This window comes from Tachysurus fulvidraco, chromosome 6 (assembly GCF_022655615.1).
Source record: "Tachysurus fulvidraco isolate hzauxx_2018 chromosome 6, HZAU_PFXX_2.0, whole genome shotgun sequence".
Taxonomy (NCBI): domain Eukaryota; kingdom Metazoa; phylum Chordata; class Actinopteri; order Siluriformes; family Bagridae; genus Tachysurus; species Tachysurus fulvidraco.
Genome location: NC_062523.1, coordinates 28168944 through 28178218, shown reverse-complemented (window position 1 = coordinate 28178218; position 9275 = coordinate 28168944). Strand labels below are relative to the sequence as shown.

At 38.5% G+C, this 9275-nt stretch overlaps 1 long non-coding RNA gene across 1 annotated transcript; it reads right to left on the bottom strand.

Moving 5' to 3' along the window:
• Positions 1-1443: 1443 nt before the first annotated feature.
• Positions 1444-8796, bottom strand: LOC125141372. Its single transcript, XR_007140732.1, has 3 exons — positions 8599-8796; positions 8104-8173; positions 1444-1487 (listed from the first exon to the last, which is right to left on the bottom strand). It is a non-coding gene; the product is annotated as an uncharacterized LOC125141372 (long non-coding RNA).
• Positions 8797-9275: the final 479 nt, after the last annotated feature.

Below are 9275 nucleotides of genomic sequence, written 5' to 3'. Positions count from 1 at the left end.
GATTATGCATAATCCAAAGAACCCTCTGTTAACACAGCTTCGGTTAGAGGTCGTAAAACAGAGCCAGCCACAACAGTACCTTGTGAGACATCAGCATGGGTTGAATGAAAGCCTGTAAGGCACTCTGTCCAGGGTGTATCCTGCCTTGATGCCGATGACGCCTGAGATAGGCACAGGCTCCCCGTGACCCGAGGTAGTTCGGATAAAGCGGTAGAGAAAGAATGAATGAATAAAACTGCCTTAGATGGAAAAGCAAGAAACCTTAAGAGGAACCAGACTCAAAGGCGAACCTTATCCTCATTTGGGTAACACTGGAGGGTGTGATTATAAATTGTTATAAACACCGGAGAGTGTTATTACAGTATGAATAATTTTCCTGTATACAGTCATATACAGTCTGACGAATATGTATCGATTAGAAGGTTGTCCTGAAAGACCACATGGAGTCTGCATCTTCTCTTCAAATGTCTGAAATGCAGAAGAAGCGGAATCCAACTTGAGCTCTTTACCCTTAGAAAATTGTACTAATGACAATAAAACCTTCTCGACGTGGCACTACGAACCACTTCCACTACGAACCACTTCCACTACGATACCACTCCGGAGTATAGTCTAGGGGTTGTTTTTTTTCTCCTCCCTTCCCCCATGTTATGCTGTATTTCTTTCCAATTCCCTGTCTTCCTGTCCTGTCCCCCACCTTGTCATATTGTATGTTTGGACAGGTTGATGGCTAATTTCACGGTACTTGTGACCAGTGACAATAAAGGCTACTACTGTACTACTACTACTACACTATGTACTATAGTTAAGGTCCTTGTTAGTTTGGATTAATACACGGCGTAACTCGTTATTAGTTCGCATTTCAGTAAGTATTAATCCAGGCATTAGTGCATGATTTTTTTTTTTGTGTACTTTTGCTGTCAAACAAAACGACTCAGTGAACCGAAGAGATCGTTCAAGCTGACGCAGCAACTTCAAAAAGCTCAGCTACAGAAAGGAGAGACAAGGTTTTAGCATATGAAGAGAACAACGACTGTCTGTTGTGTCTCAGGGGAAGGACATTCGGATTTTGATGTCCTGGGAGGAAGTGTTAGGCTTTAAGAAAACCAGCAGCGCTCAACTAATCAGGTAATTTAATTGCTAATTGCTGTCATTTTCCAGATGTTGCACACGGCTGCAGGGTGACATTACTGAGATCATTACACGATAGCCATCTTTTTTAGTAACACTAGAGATAACTCTTAAATATTAATATGAATATTAAGTGAAAATGAGAAGTTTACTAACAGGGCAAAGGATTGTATTCTTTATTTGTGGATGCACACAACCTTTGACACTTTTTCATTGTATCTTTGAAGAAATGTTTTAAACTCATGGTATCGTAAGTATGTAACCTAGTGAGCCAGTATTAATGTATTCAATGTTAGAGATTTAAGCACTTACTGTATGTACTGTACGTCGCTCTGGATGAGGGCGTCTGCCAAATGCTGTAAATGTAAAATGTAAATGTTCAGAGTCAAATGACATGAATTTTAATTGATTAAGAGTTGTACAAGTTTTTTTTTAAATCGTTCAATATATTAACCGACTCTCTTTACTAACCCGTCCATGTATCTGTTTAAACCCTTGCATGACTTGTGGTTTATAAAGTAATACGCTGTTCTGTTAAGTTCCTGATGGTAATGATCCTTGTTTTTTTGTTGTTTTTTTTTTGTGTATGATTGGATATGATAGTGTATGGATTATTGTTAATCTCTCTCTCTCTCTCTCTCTCTCTCTCTCAATATATATATATATATATATATATTGCCAATCTCTGATACTTATCACTGTTTGTACCTAGCTTTGTCTTTACTTATAGCAATTTTTGTTCATTTATTTATGTATTTTAAATGTATTAATTATTTTTTAATTTGTCTGTTCACTCACTTCTATTTGCACTCACAGATTTTCTGTGTTATGACACTACATATTAAATTGAATTAAGTACAGAACTTAAAAGCAAAAAAAAAAAAAACAATTCTATTAAAAAACATTTTTAAACAGTTCTTTAATATGTGTTGAACAATTTACTGAGTTTTAAATGAATGAATTACTCAATGATAAATACTGCTTACTGTTTGGGGCATATCATTTAATTACATAACAGCACTCTTTTGCACGTTTAAGACTTTTAATTGGATAATTGTAGGTGATTTTATTGTTTTCACCACAAAAAATAAAAAAAAAAATTAGAAAAAATTAAGAGCATAGAACTTTTCAACTGCTTTTGAGAACAACATTACATAGATGACTTTAGTTACATAGTTTACATAGTATGCTAGGTTAGCTTAGCTTAGGTTTGTGAAGATTTTTTATACCTTTCCATCTTTTTGCTTTGGTATTTTTGACTGAACACAATTAACAACTCAACAAAACTGAATGACAATAAACATAATACAGATTGTCGATTTAAATAGCCAATGTTAATAACGTGGATATTTAAACATGCTATATGTGGCATGAGTTTCTTCATAATGTCCTGTTGAGCGTTTAATTTTGATAAGTCGACCCAACAACCCGAGTCTAATCTCACATTGATTTGGATATGAAAAGCATCACAGGCAAGCTCATTAGCTGTCACAATCATTTCAGCCTCCCACTAACGTCTTCATGGACAGTTAAACATACACAGAACCTTTCAGTGTTTGCTTTCTATATTCCATTAAAATGAGATAAATCAAACTGCAGGCCATTAATCAGCATTCATGTGGATTAATAAAAAGTCAGATTAGACAGAATGATTATATACAGACTGATGAAACTTTTCAGCAATTACTTTTGTTCTGGTTTCCATTTTCTTCCCCAATGTCCCAGTTCTAACTGGATTCTAAAGGTGCTTGTGCTTGTTTGGTATGAATTTTTAAAAAATCAAATTTCCTACAAAATTGACTAAAAACTACGTTTTGAATTCGTAGCTTGAAGACAGGACGTCGGCATGAGGGTGTGCTGAAGAGACTGATTAATATACTGTACATAGACTTTAAGATACTTCGCATGTCCGCCATATCCGAACAATTGACAGTTGCTTAATGGATGTTTGCCTAGCTATTTGAAGATCAGCATCGAGTTTAGCACGAGTGTTAAACTTTAACTTCGGAAGATTTCTCACTACCGATTTCATTTGATCGAGGTTGCTATTCCTCTGTTTTTTTCTCCACCTTTAACATGATATAACAACTAACAAAATCCAATATGCTAATATGCTAAATAAAACTTTTGTTAAAACACCTTGATCGTAATAAAACACTCCGTTTCGGCGATTTTATTCCACTCTTTCTTGCAAAAATGCTCCAGGTCTATCAAGTTGCAAGGAGATTTCCTGTGCACAACCCTCTTCAAGCCATTCCAATGGTTTTCAAAAGGATTCGGACGTGGGCACGGACCGGCCCATTCCAAAGCAATTTTCTTCTTTTGAAGCTATTCCTTTGTTGACATGGGTTTGTGCTTTGGGTCATTCTCCTGCTGGAAGGTGATAGGTTTCTTTATCTTCAGCTGTGTAACAGAGATCTGCAGTTTTTGTACCAAAAATTGCTATTTGGAGTTATCCATGACTCCTGTTATCGTGACACAAGCCCCAGTTTTACCTTGGTCTCCATCAGGCACATTCTGCCACATGGTTCGGGGTGATTTAGCCAGGCTTGGATGTTTTTTTTTCCACCAAAAAGTCTACTTGCCAACTTACGTCATGGCCCAGAATTGTAAAGATTATAAGAGATTGTTGTTACATGCAAGGAGTGGTCAATACTTGCTAGATACAGTATGTCTGCAACATCTTTAATGTGGTCTCCAAGCTGCTTACCTGATTTTTGTCTTATCCTTTGGAAGGATTTGCTGTTTTTTTGTAATGTCTCTGTGGTGCACCATGTTCTCCACTTGTTCATTTTTGTTGATTCCTTGAATTTCTTTTTATTATTTCTTTTTCTAAATTATTTACATGGTAGGACACATGTTTTGGAAACTCTTTCATTCTCCTCTCTTGCTTGATCCCTTTCTATGTAGATTCAGATTCCATATGTGCTTTGTAAGCAATTTGTGAAACACCGTTTAATCAGTTGAGTAAACTAAAAAAAAGGAGAGAGAGAGAAAAAAAAGAAAATCCTACACAGCTGATCTTTTTGAGGGTTAATCAGAATCACCTCCTTGATGATAAGTGTATGGTAATTACTTCTGAAAATGAGCTTAAATTGAGATTCAAAGCCAGATCCTGAGCCCGCTCACGCCCCCAATTATAAAAGTGTTCATTTGAAAAGAAATAAATAAATAAATTCGATTTTTTTTTCTCTTTAAGTCAGTATATTATTTTTTCTTTTCTCATAGAAGTTCTTTGTTTGAAGGCTTATTTATTTATTTATTTATTTATTTATTTATTGGTTTACGGCATAGTACTGTGTATAAATGTGGTTTGATTTATTGAAGTCAGTTTCTCAAAGATTGCTGTGCACACTGTGAAAGATTACCATGTACATTGCTGTGTTCCACTAAGCACGCCTAATTATAGAATTTACACTGCACACTGCAAGTCGGAATAAGAGCTTATGGCCATGCACGGACTAAGAAGATGAGATGTGAACTGCTGAAGAAAAAAAAAAAAACATTTCAAGCTGATCAGAAATGACATGATGGCATGGTGCTTTAACTCCCTCGACTTGTCTAATACATTAAAGAAGCTCCCTAACAAGCATCACACACCTGGGTCATTTCTATTCTAAAGAGCATGTCTGAGTGGGACCACCCTCAGAGCCCCTTCTCACACTTCCCAGACTGGACTTGTCAACTTGCACCACCCACACATATTCTTATTAATTGCTTTACTGTGGCTCATGTCTGGGGTCAGAAATAGATTTTTCCTGTCAACCAACAAAGGGAATTATTAAACAGCACGGGGAGGCAAGGGGTGGGGAGAAATAAAATTTTCACCAGTGCTTGTCAGTACTGCTTACATTCTGGTCGGCTTTTTTTCTCTCCTGGGCCTCAACAAGAAGCCTAAACACCATATTATGTAAAAATGCTTTCTTCTGAATTGCCGGGGTTGTTGAAATTGAAGATAATTGTATCGCAACAATGACAGAGTTTAAGACATCCTAAAAACGGGATGGAAAAATAAAAGTGAAATCCACTCTCGCTCGTGTAAAGCTTTGGCGTTTTAATGGCCGAATAAACAGAAACAGAAAACAGCAATTACACATTCATGGTTTTATTTGCAGTCCATTTGAATGAAACACTGTGTACTTTAGGCTCTACTTAAGGATAAAATCTGTCCTGAAACACAAAGCATGTTGATATCGAACTATTGGTGAGATGTTCATCGATTCTGGTGGTAGTTTGTTGATTTCTGCTGTATTTTTTTTGTACTATTGTTGTACAAGGTTAGAAGTTAGTGTGATGCTCTGATGCCGCAGGTATACAATGCTGATTAGTACCTAAAGGATAACATTTAAATTTAAAGGTCTTTAAGTTTTGCAAGTTTAAAGAAAACTCACTATTGAGGTTTCACATTATATTAACGATAAAGCCAACATTAAGTCACAGGGCTCTCAAGTGTTGAAGACAGGCAAGCGTGACATCTCCAACCCCCTGCAAGCCTGCCCCCTAACACCACCACAAGCCTACCCACCCACCCCCCACAAAGAAAAAAAAAAAAAAAAAAAACAATGGGGGAGTTGTTGTGTTTGGTAAGGATCACTGACCGCAGTTTAAACAAATACCAAGTATTTGTTTAATTTCCTTTTGTTAATTTGTGTGTGTGTGTGTGTGTGTGTGTGTGTGTGTGTGTGTGTGTGTGTGTGTGTGTGTGTGTGTGAGTGAGAGAGAGAGAGAGAGAGAGAGAGAGAGAGAGAGAGAGAGAGATTATGACTGGTGGTGTTTATTGTAAGTGTCTGTTGCCTTTTTGGACTCCTTTATCATTTGTAATGTTGCTCCCATTTAAAACAGTTCAGCACAAGTCCAGCCATGTTTAGGGTGATGATTGAGGACAATGTCCCGTCCAGAGACAAGCTGTTTCGTGTTGAGCTTTTGTTCAAACCGATCATCGAAAATACCCTCTCTAATGAATATGTTTTTTTTCATTGGTTGTTGCGTTAAATGTTACCGAGATAGTGCTATTTTCTGATTGGCTATTGTGTAGCCTCTTTTTTTTTTTTGATTGGCTGATAAATGTCAGGGGAGACGCGCTTGTTTCCTGCCCCGTTCCATAGAGACAGCGGTGCGGACTGATACGTTTTAGGCGCTGCGACATACAGTACAGACCAAAAGTTTGGACACACCTTCCAAAAGTTTGGACACACCACCTTTTCAACAGGACAATGACCCCCCACACACCTCCAGGCTGTGTAAGGGCTATTTGACCATGAAGGAGAGTGATGGGGTGCTGCACCAGATGACCTGGCCTCCACAGTCACCGGACCTGAACCCGATCGAGATGGTTTGGGGTGAGCTGGACCACAGAGTGAAGGCAAAAGGGCCAACAAGTACTAAGCATCTCTGGGAACTCCTTCAGGACTGTTGGAGGACCATTTCAGGTGACGACCTCTTGAAGCTCATCAAGAGAATGCCAAGAGTGTGCAAAGCAGTAATCAAAGCAAAAGGTGGCTACTTTGAAGAACCTAGAATATGACATATTTTCAGTCGTTTCACACGTTTCCACACGTGTTAATTCATAGTTTTGATGCCTTCAGTGTGAAACTACAATTTTCATAGTCATGAAAATAAAGAAAACTCTTTGAACGAGAAAGTGTGTCCAAACTTTTGGTCTGTACTGTATTAAATACAGAATATGATAAATAGTCAAAAAGTTTTTCTGCGTGAGAAATACGATGTGTGGTGGGAGTGTGAGACAAAAGACCCAAATGCATGACTGTCACTCTCAATGTGTGACACTTGACAGCCCTGAAGTCATATGAAATTACTTTTGGAGAATCAGCTAAGCAGTTCTCTGAGAGAAACCCAAAAGTGCACATCACCCTAACACCACTCCGACAGTGAAGCATGAGTGTGCTAGCATTGTGTTTTGTGGATGCTTTTGCATTACTAGAGATTAGCTTTGGATGAGTTTTTATTAACAATAATCCAAAAAATCAGCAGACAGAAGCAAGGTCAGAAATATAGGCAGTAAATCCAAGCACCAATCAAACAGTCTGTGAGGCAAACAATCCAAAATACACAATCTAGAATATGATCAGATCAGAACACAAATAAACAAACAAAAACAATGGAAGAATTGATAACTATGGGACAAATCACTGGCAATAAAAAAAAATGGGGGGGGGGGACACGGTGGCTTAGTGGTTAGCAAGTTTGCCTCACACCTCCAGGGTTTTGGGTTCGATTCCTGCCTCCGCCTTGTGTGTGTGGAGTTTGCATTTTCTCCCCGTGCCTCGTGGGTTCCCTCCGGGTACTCCGGTTTCCTCCCCCGGTCCAAAGACATGCATGGTAGGTTGATTGGCATCTCTGGAAAATGTCTGTAGTGTGTGAGTGTGTGAGTGAATGAGAGTGTGTGTGTGCCCTGTGATGGGTTGGCACTCCGTCCAGGGTGTATCCTGCCTTGATGCCCGATGACGCCTGAGATAGGCACAGGCTCCCCATGACACGAGAAGTTCGGATAAGCGGTAGAAAATGAATGAATGAGTGAGTGAGTGAGTGAGTGAGTGAATGAGTGAATGAGTGAGAGGGTTAAGAGCAGTGATCAGGGGACCAGCAGTGGCGTAGACCCGGGATTCAATTCAATTCAAGTTTATTTGTATAGCGCTTTTTAGTTTATTCTGCAATGCACTCAAAACTCACAACTTTCTGATTGTAATCAAGAATATGCCTGAACCACTAAGCTACCACATCCCAAATCTGACAAATAAATAGGAACAGTCTAAGCTGGAATGTTGACTGAAACATCCGGGCTTACAGTATAATTGTTTCATAAAAAAAAGCTTTTGGTTTGAGAATGTAAGTATATAACAAAAGCTAAACATGAAGCTGTTTTAAAATGTTTTAAGATGAACATAAGCATATACCCTAGGTCATAGGAGAGAAAGAGAAGACTTTTATTATGTTGTATGTAAGTCACTGTACCTGGAGGGGCAACAGCATTGGAGCTCAAGATCGAACCCCATACTTGATGCCGTGACATTCGCCACACCGCCTGTATAAACAACACTGTGTAAATAATCAATGGTCATTTGGCTCATCTTTTTTGAACGGTATCAACAATTCTGCAGTGCACTCAAAATTCTGATTAGCCTGAACTATATAATTCTGACATTTAAAATATAAAAGCCATATTTAATTCTTGTCTGTCTTATTAAAAATAAATAAACAGCAGATTGATGCTTCCATATTTCACTAGAGCTTGGTTTATAAATAATGAACTACTTTATACTGACATTTACCCTGACATGCCGTTGCTCTTCAGAATTTAAACATGAAGTTGCTCTTATAAATCTGTGCTTCATACAACCAAGCAAATGAAATGCTGCGGTAAAACCTCTGTGAAGATGCAAGGTAAGCTTCGGTTCGATTGTGTCTGGAGCTCGGTTAGTGTAATAAGGTGGGACTGATGAGATTTACCTTGGACTTCCTAGGATGAAGGCCAGTTTCAATCCTGGAGACTCTTCTGAAGTCTTGGCCAGGTAAGCTGGTTTATGAGGACAGACGAAGAACCCGCAGAAGAGCTGGTATCCATGGTAGCTTCTAAATGGTGTGGCAAGTGGTGATAACAGAACTGGAAATGAAACACATATGGAGGATTTTTTTATTTATTTTTTTTGCTATTACATTTGCTTTACTATTACAATATACAGGGCTGTCAAGTGTCATGCATTGCGAGTGACAGTCATGCGATTTGGTCTTTTCTCACACTCTCCCGCCACACATCGTATTTCTCATGTCGAAAAAACTTTTTGACTATTTATCATTTATTTAATCAGCCGCAGCACCCAAAATGTATCAGTCCGCACCGCTGTCTCTATGGAACGGGGCAGGAATCAAGTGAGTCAGTTTTTAGTCGAGCCTGACACTTATCAGACAATCAAAAAAAAAAAGAGGCTACACAACAGCCAATCAGAAAATAGCACTATCTGGGTAAGATTTAACGCAAGAACCAATGGAAAAAAAAAAACATTCATTAGAGAGGGTATTTCCGATGGTCGGTTTGAACAAAACCTCAACACACCTCACACACACACACACACACACACACACACACACACACACACACACACACACACACACAAATTAATAAATGG